This window comes from Tauraco erythrolophus, chromosome 5 (genome assembly GCF_009769465.1).
Source record: "Tauraco erythrolophus isolate bTauEry1 chromosome 5, bTauEry1.pri, whole genome shotgun sequence".
Taxonomy (NCBI): domain Eukaryota; kingdom Metazoa; phylum Chordata; class Aves; order Musophagiformes; family Musophagidae; genus Tauraco; species Tauraco erythrolophus.
In genome coordinates this window covers 19,129-26,945 of record NC_141469.1, presented here as the reverse complement: position 1 = coordinate 26,945, position 7,817 = coordinate 19,129, and positions in this window count along the sequence as shown.

Sequence of the window (7,817 nt, the reverse complement as noted above, 5' to 3'; positions counted from 1 at the left end):
CAGGGCTCCTCAGAAGAAAATGCAGAGGTCAGACGTGCCCTGGCCCACCCCTCGGATGGTAGCAGACTTGCCCAGATCACAATAGGATGTGGCAGTCAACCTTCCTGACTTTTGCACTCCAGAACAGGGGCGCTGACTAAACATGGGTGTTCACTCAGCGCAGCAGTCTGGGGCAGCCCTGCTCCGAGTCGCTCCTTGGGGCTGAGGCTGAGTTCGAGGCTACAGGTAATGTTTTCCAGTGCTGTGATGAGGCAGCTTGGAGGGGACCGTAAAAGCGTCCCACGAAAACGAGTGTGAAGAGGTTACGCTTGGTTTCACTGAGATACAGCCAGACTTTGTCACGAACTGTATCGTGGAGAATAGGTACAGTCTCCCAAGTAAAATAAGGTCTGCCTTTTCCAGCTCTACGCTAAGAGTGTTCTCTTCAGTTAACCGTGTAGAAGTGAGATGTTTAATGCCCACGACTTGTTTTGTGTTCGTATCTGTAAATGAAACTTTATACATAAAGCCATGTCTAGCAATCGGTAATGTATTTCTCATACAGGCAATGATATCTGTATATAACTTTGTATTAGTAGAGACCTCAAAATTATTTCCAACTCATGTTGTTAATCGCCGTTTAATCTCGGATCAGCACAGGGCGGGGGTTTCACACATGTTCTGGTTTTGAAATACTGTTAATGGGTAAATGGCTCTGCTTCGGATCTAAGTACGGAGTACCCGATGCCCACGTGTTGTTTTTGCCGCTGGCTCAAAAACGGGTGGGAGAACGTCTCGAGCTACGCAAGCTTGCTCTTCAGATAGACTCTTCTGGGAGCAAAGTCTCCAGCACCTTTCATGAGGTGTCCGGCAGCCCGGGGGTCGCAAATCGCTGTGCTCTGCTGCGGGGCCGGCCCGACAGCCTTGCGTGCTCATCGCTGAGGAGAGGCTCAGCAATTTGCGGGAGACTCAAGTTTTGTATAGTGACCCGTTTCTCTTTGTAAATACAGTCTTTTTAAATGAGTTCTTCTGAAAAGTGAATCTTTGTACAGATTATGTCAATTTCAAAAAGAAAAATTACCCCAGAAAAACAGAAGTTATTTTGTATATGGAAAGATGCTTTTAATTTATTTTATATATGTGGCTATCTCGTCCTCTAAATGTTTTCTTCTTTATCTCAGTGCTGTTTAAACAATACAATATTCTCTGTCGTTGCAAAGATGGAACGCTTGGACCGTAGCCAAGTGCCCAAGGACAGGTCACAGCCAGACTGTGAAGGTCATCTTTCACTACTGATGTATGAGCTTGCCTGATGTGTATTTTTTTCCCTTCTATAATGGGGAAGTTTCACGAGGAACTCTGGAGAAAATATAAAATAAAATCACTTTTTACATGAAAGTACATTTTTTGTGTGTGTGGTGCTCATGTCTTTCCAAGAATGTTCATTTGTGGTTTAGCCCAGCCAGCAGCTAAGCAGCCACATGCCGCTCGCTCGCTCCTCCCCCTCAGTGAGGTGGGGAGGAGAAAATGGCAAGAGAAGGGTAAAACTTGTGGGTTGAGATAGGGACGTTTTAATAGGACATCACAAAAAAAAAGAGAAGGGATAATAACCGCAATCATGCTAACAGAAGAACAATACCAGTACAATTGCTCACCATGTGGAACTTGTAACCCAGCCCGCTCCCCATCGGCGATGCCCCTCCCTGGCTTAGCTCCCCCAAGATAGATTCTGAGCATGACATCCCATGGCACAGAATAGCCCCCTGCCCGGTTTGGTTCACCTGTCCTAGCTGTGTCCCTTCCCGGTTTTCCTGTCAACAGGTAACTTTATCCCAGCCAAACCCAGGACAACATTAAAGTTTTCACTGCTCTCTGTGTTCAGTGCTCAGGAAACACATCCATCTCGAGCGCTCGTTCGCAAAGGCCGTTCAAACAGAGATTGTCTTTACAGAGGGCAGTTCAGAGTGGGTGGGGAGCGAGTGCTCTGGATTCAGTTCAAGGCTCGCTAGTATGACGGTAAGAAGCTACTGAGATAACCAGACCTGATCCAAGGCCCAAAGGTGGCAGCGGGCACGTATCTGCCCTCCAGGTCTGGCACTGCCACAGCAAGAGTGCTCCTGCTTGAAGTAACCTCTCGCTTCTTGATTACGAGAGCGTGACGAGAGTGGGGACTCTGACTTCCAAGGGGTTTTTCGGATGCTTCCAATGCTGGATGGTTCCCTGCTGGCCCAACCTAGTGAGTAACTTTGCGTGGGGTCTCAGAGTAACTCTCCGCCCTCTCGCCCAGAGGTGACCCAAGTTCCCAAGCCACAGGGACGTAACGATTCAAGCGAAGCAGGTCTTGGCTACGCACGATTACGAATGCGTGGGCTCGTGACATCCGCCCGAAGGACAGTCTGTCTCGGGCCAGGCCATCCCCTGCACCCCTCTGCTCTTCCTCCACTCGTGAGCTGCGCTTAAAGAAAGAGATGCTCGGGGCATTGAGGATTAGTACTTGTGTCTGAGCTTTACTCTTCCACAGCTGAGAGCGCTGCCCCAGGCAGCTTGTGTTTTGATCTCCACCTCTTAGAGGGATGTTAGTTATAGACCAAAAGAGCCCTACAGCCCCTGGGAAACCTCAACTCTGTCGCTGCATAGTAAAACAAGAAAGCACAGTTGCACGTGAGAGCAACCGAGCAGGGGTTGCTCGCTGGTAATCCTTCACAAATCAGACTTTCCCTATAAAACCACTAAGTCCCTCTTTGCGCGAAGCTCAGGATTTCGTCTGCTGCTTTTTGAGAGGAACAATCTTTTCCCGAGAAGTCTGACTTCAGATCTCGTCTTGCACGAGGAGATCATGTGTGTGTTTCGAAGCATGCGGAGAAACAGGACTTGCCGCTACAAAGCCTGCACACAGGAAAACCTCCACTGTGTCTTTTCTTGCCACGTGGAATTTTCATGAGGTCTTTATGGAAAGTCGCTTCCCTCTTTTCATCTTCCTTTTTCACTGTGAGGTTCCCTTCCTGCAACACAGACCAGAGAATAACATTCTTATAAATGAGACTGTCTAGTGAGGCCCAGGTTATCCTGATTTCCATGGGATTTTGAAACATCATAGTGAGCAGAGAGATGGATCTCATTTAGAATCTTTCTTTTTTTTTAAGCTTTTTACAATTAGAAATTTTATCATTGATTTCGCTACTTCACGCCTATTCTCTGCACAACTTCCTCCTTGCTTTCCACCTTTGGGAGGAATTGCCTCATTTTACTCACACTGCATTCTGCCTCTTTAGCACTGCCTCTTCTCTCTCCCTAAAACCACACCACGCACAAAATATGGTAATGATAGCGTGGTGAAAAAACATTTTCCCGTGGTCTTTCACCTCAACAGATCTTACATGCTTAAGGAGCGCCCCACTTTTAGGAACTGTTTGTCTGAGCACAGACATGCGGCCGCTTCAGCGGTGAGAAACAAAACTGGGCAACCATGCTCGGTAACGGGCATGTTGAGGTGCGTGCATTTGTGTCTGTCTCTTGATTTCCTCCTGCTTGTTCAGCCCTAGCTCAAGAAGTAGAGGAGTCAATCAGAAATGCTCAAACCCGTGCCTGGAAGCAAAATACCTGTGCTACAAAATTTAGGCACAGGGAACTCAATAGATACAGAGCGCCGGCCTTGCCCTGCCTTGCAAAAAAATGGAAGGGAGGGTGGATTTAGGGCGGCACGCTACGCTGCAGCTGAGAAGGCTGCCTTTAGTTGTCTTGCTTTTCCCACGCTTCCTGCGTAATCTCCGTGAAGTCCAATCATCGAACCGTCACAGGTGTCTAAACTGAAAGCTGCACGCACCTGTCTCTAGAGCCTTCAAAAATCATTAAGGGGCTTAAATCTCTCAGGACTTCAGGTCCCACTTTGTCAGCTAACTATAAAGAGTCTTGCCCTGATCCCCTACAAGGTCCTTGGGGACCACAGCAGGGGAAAGCCTTGATTGTTCTGTGAGAGGTTGTTGAAGAGCAGGAAGACAAAGAGATTTCAGCTGCTTTTCGTTGGAAAGGAGACCTGTCAAATTCCAAGCTACCTCTGCAGGTCATCTGCACTTTATGGACAGAGAAGCCCATCCGTTTCCTTTCCAGGATGGAGACCTGACCTTAATCTTGAAAGCCGGGCACTAATCTTGGAGGAAAAGAGGCACGGTTTCCTCACCCTAGTCTAACATCTGGGCAAAAAGCTTGGAGGGGAGGTGTACCTGAAACCAAATCCCATTTCACCTGCTGCAGCACACAGCTGCTCCTCTGCTAGGTGCTGCTTCCCCCAGTCAGGATTAAGTCTCCAGGAATCCCACTGGCCTCTCCGGCAGGAGAGCAGCTATTAGCCTAGTAAGGGAGACAGACCCTGTCGGACAGAGAAACACCTTGTCTGTATCTGGTCGAATCCAACCCGCCTGCAATCAAAGAGTCTCTGTGTGTCAGGATGGCTGTTTTCTCTGTCAGTAGAAAAGAAATAAAGACTTCCACATTTTAACATCTGCACCCTTTTATGTAGGAATTCAAACCTCAGGGGCCCTGAGGTTACTTCTTCCCCTTTTAATTGGCAGATGACTCTGATTACCAGGTGATTCAGGCAACTGTACCTTGCTGATTGTTTGGCAATACTTGGCACGCAATTTCTAAGATAAGCATTATATTAAGGTCAGCAATTGAACTACTTTCTGTTTTGATTACTCAGTCCTCAGTTCACCCCGTAGAAGATAAATTCACTGTGCCAAGGTACCCTTATCTCTTTCACCTATCAAAAATGGTCCACGTGTTTCCATAGTCAGTGATTCCAAAAGAACACACTCAGCTGCTTCTCAAACATTATCCAGCTTCTTTTATTAAAAGCATCATCTAGTTTTTAGGAAGAACGGAAGAAATACAGTGGAGACACAGAAAGAGGAACTTTCCCTAAGTCATCTATCTACTCACATCAGGAAAGGAAAAAAAAAAAAGGAAATAAAATGCTTACACAGGTTCTGTGTTGGTTTACTTGTGTGTGTCTTCCACGCATCCTGGAGAAGATATTTAGCTGCTGTGCGATGATCACAGTGGCAGACAGGGTGGGCCAGAGTCCTGTCAGTGCTGGCACTGATGAATGATTGACGAGCTGAGAAAAGAGGGTGAGGGCTGATAAAGGGTCACCTGCCCACCCAGGACAGCTTTCGGATGTGACTCAGCAGCTGCTCTGAGGATTGTAGGGAGGACCTGTGCTGGACAGGGAGAGGCAGCAAAAATGCCAAGCTCTTTGCAGAAACACGAGCCAGCTCAGGGCAGCGACTGAAGAGTATGTCACTTTAGGGGAAGGGAATTGGACTGCGCTGCGTGGCCAAGCTCCCCTTTCTAGATGAGTTCCCAAGGGGCAGCTGCAAGTCTTTGGTGAAAATTCATGACTTGCACTAAAATTAGATGTAAGTAGTTTACACCTGGGCTTTTTTTCCTTTTGCTCTGCTGCTTCTCTGCTTGCTTGTCTCTCTTCAGAGCTCACCTGCATCTCTGCTCTGATGTGGGAGTTGAGGAAAGGCACTGCCAGCCACCCAGCCCAGGCAGATGGCTAATCAGCTTTGTCCTCTCTCAGGAAAAGTGTCTTCTCTCCTGTGTCCCGAGGCGTGTTCTCTAGTGGCAGAAGTACCGGCTTTCACCTGCACACATACACAAAAAGAAAAAAAAAAGAAAAAAGACAGAGAGACCAAGGGTTGGGGGCGGGGGGAGTAGGGGGCGTAGAGGCAAGTGCAGTTAGAACTGTATTTCTCAGAGAGCTACAAAACAAAAGGTGTTGCATACGAATGCTGCGGAGAGAACTCACACACCAGGCAAGAAATGAACGTCTGCTGACCACAAAATTAAACATAATAGCACACTTTGCACCAATAAGCACAGTCCAATCATCTTAACCGTTTCCTTCCGAACTGCCACCGTCTCAGGCATGCTGCTCAACCCCCTCAGCCTGAATGCTTTGTTTCCCCCTTTTTTATGACAGTGTAACTTCTGTTTCTGAGGTCATGTTTCCAGTACAGACATCTATTCAGCACAGGTGGGTTTAGTTCAAAGAATGTTTCAACTGGACTGAATCCCCTTCTGCTTCTGGAAATCGTCAGTCCTGTGCACACAGCCCAGAAACAAAATGAACCAAAGTATGTGGGGCCTGCAGAAATAGCAAAGTGTATGACAGAAGTTTCAGTGGAGGAATCATGGTTTGTCTTTGAGGCGAGTGACTCAGCCACACACAAGTGGCTCTGTCCCCAGGATGGCCTCTGCCGTCTCAGTCCCGTCGGCAGCGTGGGGAACAGAAGTACGATGCGGGGTGAAGAATCTGGGCTGCTGTATGGAGCGTGAGTGTACAAAGCGCATGGGATGCACCGGAGGTTATTTGTTTGAGCTTTAGGAGGTGTACAGTTCCTTTGTAAACAAGTGATGCTTTAAAGATGTACGTGTCTAATTGTCAGCTGTATTAAATCTATCATATTGCTATTTCTGCATTTAGGAAAAAAAACTACCTAGTGGAGAATCTTCTACTGCTTTTACTCTGGCCGTTACGCAGTGCATTTGAATTGACTTGTAGGCAGTGCGTCCTGCAGTTTCACTTGTCTGTTTTACTGCACTGAGCCTTTCCCACGACTGATGCAGCACATGTTCAGCTCTGGAATCCCAAACACAAGAAGGACATAGAGCTACTGGAGCGGGTCCAGAGGAGGCCAGGAAGATGATCCGAGGCCTGGAGCACCTCTGCTATGGAGACAGGCTGAGAGAGTTGGGGCTGTTCAGCCTGGAGAAGAGAAAGCTCCAGGGAGACCTTCCAGCAGCCTGCCAGTACTTTAAGGGGGCCTAGAGGAAAGCTGGAGAGGGACTTTTTGCAAGGGTGTGGAGTGACAGGACAAGGGGCAATGGCTTTCCACTCAAAGGGGGCAGATTTTGATGAGATCTAAGGCAGAAATTCTTCCCTGTGAGGGTGGTGAGGCACTGGACCAGGTGGCCCAGGGGAGTTGTGGCTGCCCCATCCCTGGAAGTGTTCAAGGCCAGGTTGGATGGGGCTTTGGGCAACCTGGTGTAGTGGAGGGTGTCCCTGCCCATGGCAGGGGGGTTGGAACTGGATGATCTTTGAGGTCCCTTCCAACCCAAACCATTCTATGATTCTACAATGTGATGCCAGACACAGCCAAATCAGTTTACAAGGGTTCCCTGAGCTCTGCAAGTTTCCGTGTTGTCACTCAGGTGTGGGCGCAGTCAGCTGCTTCAATGGCCTTGGGCTGTTGCAGCCACATAGTTGAGGGCAATAGCTCCAGCGACATCTCACTGGGAAATGGAGACCTTGTCGGTAGGGGAGAAAGCCAATCAATTAACATGGAAATGATCGTCTTTGCCAGGCTATAGATCTTAAAGTGTTAAAAAAAAAGATCTGCCTTTTTAAACTTCTTTATCTAGAGTCTGCCATATTTGATTCCAGGTTTTAAAAATTGCAGGTAAGCTCTTAGAAGTGTCACACAAAGGAAAGTGAAACCAAGAAGTTCCCTTAGGAGCCCAGGTGCCCACATCAGCTGGCATTTGGCACAGCGCAGGACAGGAGCTTTGAAAAGCATCATAAGGTGAAGAGAAGATACAAGTCAAGCAGAACTTCATGCTTCTCCTGTGAGCTGCTGAGCCTTGTGCACTATGCCATACACAAACAAAAGCCCAGAAGAGTCAGTGTTTCCACTGCTTACAGCCCTATCCACATCCTTGTTAGTGTAATTGTAATAAAGTGTCTTGCACCTGGGTGGGCTTCCACATGGTGGCTGGGCTTCCTGTGCTGTCTTAGGTCGCCCCCTTGGGGAGAGACCCTTCTCGGAGCCCAG